A 4,263-nucleotide genomic window follows, 5' to 3' on the forward strand; every position below is an offset into this window, starting at 1 on the left:
ACCTGATTCACTTTGCCCAGCTGTAAGCTGAGCACGGAAACGGTTGGGTACTCTCTCTCCCCCAACTCTCTCAAATCATTTGGTGTTGTTGGAAGATTTCGACCCTCCTTCAGGAGGGGACGGCATCTGGATTGAGGATTAAGCCAGAGCCTAGTGATCAGATTGGGGCATGAGACTATGTACTGATCCCTAATCCTAGTCTCACTGGTTTATTCAACCTCTTCCCACTGTCAGTTCTAGTATGGGATCCCTCAGACTTATTCCAGATGTCGCCTCAGTGGTTTTGCTGACGCTACTTCTAACATGTTAGTTTTTCCTGGCCGTTCAGGAAGTGCTGACCTAGAAAAAAAGTTGGAGGGAATGTATATTGCTCAAGGATATATGCTGCATAGATGTAACCTGTCCTGAAGTTTTAGCTAGTGTTACCCGTTTTGTCACAATCTGCTCAAAGAAGTATTATTTTACATAGAAAATTATTTTTGGCATTTGAAGTCAGTGAATCATAAACAGTCCTTTAAAATATCATATAGATACAGATTGATCCTATTTTCATACTCTTCACGTCCTATGGCTTCTGCAACTTCAAAATGTTAGGGATATTCTCCACTATATTTGTTTCTGAGAAACAGCAACTTCTCCATATGCTAATGAGGCTATTTTACATCACTTAAAATGAGGGAGACTGCCTAAACATGCATTCCCAAACACTTGATAGATCATTTAATAATACAGAAAATTAAGTTAATATATAATCTAATAATATAATTTAAACACAATTCTACATAATTGTGCAAAGAAACAAAAGAGCTGTGGATAACAGCATTTCCTGTGTAAGAAACCAACCAGCAAGTACCAGCCAAATCACATAGCTATTTGATTTAAGTTTTGTGGATCTACATTTTGGGGTGCCCTCAACTTGCTATTTTTTGTTAATATTGTTTAAATCACAGATAAGACTTTAATCTTCTAAATCCTTCCCTGAGGATGGTTGATTGGAATTGTGTCTTTCCTATGACCCAGTATTTTATGTTCATCTTATTAGGCTCTGTACCTTTAGCATTATGGCCAAGGTTCTTCATATGACTGTTCAGGAAAGTGAGCATTACTGACATAAGATCTTTAGTGATGTCCATTTGGCCAAAGTAGCTTAAATGGCAAATTGCAAGTCCTTGCATAAGGGTGCTCTGAGTATTTGGATACAAGGAAATGTGCCATTTCACAACCATTATTGAGACATTATAGCACGAGGAACATGCATTGCATATGTGCTTCCTGTATACCCTTTGTGAAAAATGCTGAGCTATACTATACATGTAAATATGGAAATGAATGAGGGGGAGTACAAATGCCCAGTGGAGTGCTAGGATCCCTTTGCCTTAAAATAAACATAGTTCATGCATCCCTAAGTGTATTTCAGTAATGAAATACATGAATGAATACATACCACATTAATGAAATGTGGTATATTTTTATTTTTCAATTATTTTTGTGGGATGTTAGTTTTTTTAGTACTACATGTATATTAAACTAGAAATGAATTGCTTTTATACTATCTACTAATTAATCGACTATAGATTCATCTTTAGTGGAGTGTTTGATTAATGCTCTACTTGAGACATAAACCATGCTTGTTCTCCCATAAGAAGGCTTTATGCTTTTCCAGCCCATGTGTAATGTTTTAAGCAGGAAAATCTGGGGCAAAAACACACAGGTTCTTTCCTGACTATCTCATTTGCCTTGTCTCCCAGCCATGCTTCCAGAATCTTCTGTCCATTGTCAACAACAAGAAAGAATGAAAGGATCTCTGGTGAGTTGCTTTTGATTTCTCTGTTTTACATTCCATTTTATGAACCTAATAGTGGACAAGATTGAAAAACAGAAAAACAGATTCAACTTCAGGAACATGCTCCTGAATCAGATAAAGATGGCTTGTAGGTTTTGCACATTATAAATCTGACGTTCTGGCTGAGTTGAGTAGAGATTTGCTTCAGTTTGTTTCTAGTTGTTCTGATGTTGGTAGAAGTAGTCAAACTTGTTCAGGGATTCACTGACACCGAGGAGGTGACTTCTCATGGAAGCAACTGGTTAGAGATCACATCCCCATGAATAACATTAAGTTGTCCTAATGAAATTTTTACTATAGTTTCTGAAAAGTGTGGTCACATATACCTTCAACTATTGAAGTGTACTGAGTAAGATATGTGTACTTACATTACTCTTCATACATACTTATTGGACTGCTTCCTAGCCTTTTTCTACTTGAAACTTAGGCTATAAATGACCATATAGTCTATGTCCTTTCTAGAAATCCCCTCTATGTTTCTCAAAGGTCTCCTGACTAGTTTTTTTTTCTGTATTTTTTCTATTCTTTCTGTTTCTTGCTTACTAGCTTTCTTTCTCTCTTCTCTCCCTTTTCATCTGTTTTACTCTCTCTTTTTATCATTGTTTCTTTCAGACCCTCCTCCCTCCAAAAATTTCTCTTCCTTTTTTCCTTGCTTCAAATGCTCTTATCTGGGAGCTAGTATTTCTTTTTTTTTTTTCTTTTTCTTTTTTGTCCATTGTAAGGCTTGAATTCTTGGGCCTGGGTACTGTCTCTCAGCTCTTCAGCTCAAGGTAAGTACTCTACCACTTGAGCCACAGTGCCTTGTCCAATTTTGTGGTAGTTTATTGGAGCTAAGAATCTCACGTACTTTCCTGCCCAAGCTGGCTTTGAACCGTGATCCTCAGATCTCAGCCTCCTGAGTAGCTAGGATTCCAGGCATGAGCCAACAGCACCCAACTAGAACTAGTTTTTCTTACTGATCACTTTTCCTTTGCTGACATGGCTCTTAGAATTGACATTTTTACCCATTATATAGGAAAATTGTTGCTAAATGTAAGCCGAGGTACTTCTATGAAGAGTCCAGAGCTAAAGAAAATTAGAAAAACACAAAAACATAGATAGGGAGAAGGAGAGGTGCTAAGGCTCACTGCCAGTTGGGCCCCGAGTTTCTTCAACTAAGCATTTTAATTTGGGTTCCCACAGGAAAGGTTACCATGAGTACATGCAAAATAAATAAATAAAAATAAAACATCTCTATTAATATTACAATCAGAACCAAAAAGAGTTTGTGAAAGACACTTGCTGCCTTATTCTTTTGAGACAGGAGACTGCAGCCCAGACAAAGTTCAGACATGAAGTCCATCTTACCTAGCCTTCAAGGTCAACAGCATCCAAAAGTTCATTCAGCTCCCAGCCTTTCTAGAACTAAGGAAGGGGGTTGGCACTCCAGTCTCTTAACCAGCTCCAGAGTTGTCTGTTTCAAGTTTTCCATGGCCAGCTCTCAGTGTACTAAGTGCAGTGTGGGTGGAGTTCCAACCTCTCAAACCTTTTCCACTTTCAGCTCAGCTTCCCTACAGATAATGAAAACTTTCTACCCATCAATACACAGCAAAAAAAAAAAAAAAAAATTGATGACCATGATCCTATTGCCTTTATCTGATCTAACTTCATATGATATGGTAGTATAGTTTTATTTTTTCTTCTTGCTCCATTTGAATATTTTCATTAACTGCCAGTATTAGATAGAAGCTGGTTTTTATAATAAACAATACAGTGACCAGGTTTTTTACATTTGAAATACCACTGGTAGCAAAATGTAACCAACATCTGCTCAGTGATAGACTTTGATCTCTGAAGAGCTCCCTACTCGGTAATATATTTGGAAAATATTCTTGGGAATCCACCTGGAGAACTGATTCAGCACTATGTGATACACTTGAAAAATAGTCAGTGAAAAGATATACAAAAGTTAAAAGTAAGATGCACAGATTAGAATAATTTGCATTTTTGTGCAGGTGCCGGTGGCTCAGGCCTGTCATCCTAGCTACTCAGGAGGCTGAGATCTGAGGATCATGGTTCAAAGCCAGCCTGAACAGGAAAGTCCATGAGACTCTTATCTCCAATAAACCACTCAGAAAACCGGAAGTGGCACAGTGGCTCAAGTGGTAGAGCATTAGCCTTTAGTTGAAGAGCTGAGGGACAGTGCCCAGGCCCAGAGTTCAAGCCACACAACCAACAAAAAAAAAAAAAAAACATGAATACTTTGCATTTTTGGTCCATGTATGTTTGTTATTAATGCTATTTGCTAAAATGTGGTTTAACATTTGTTCATGAATTTTAATTTGATTTTTCCATGTTCCTTTTTTCAAACAGTTTTATTATTATCAGCTTTAAGTAGTTGTACAAAGAAGGTGCCATTCTACAAAACAATATGTGAATAG

Source organism: Dipodomys ordii, unplaced genomic scaffold (genome assembly GCF_000151885.1).
Source record: "Dipodomys ordii isolate 6190 unplaced genomic scaffold, Dord_2.0 Scaffold29, whole genome shotgun sequence".
NCBI lineage: Eukaryota > Metazoa > Chordata > Mammalia > Rodentia > Heteromyidae > Dipodomys > Dipodomys ordii.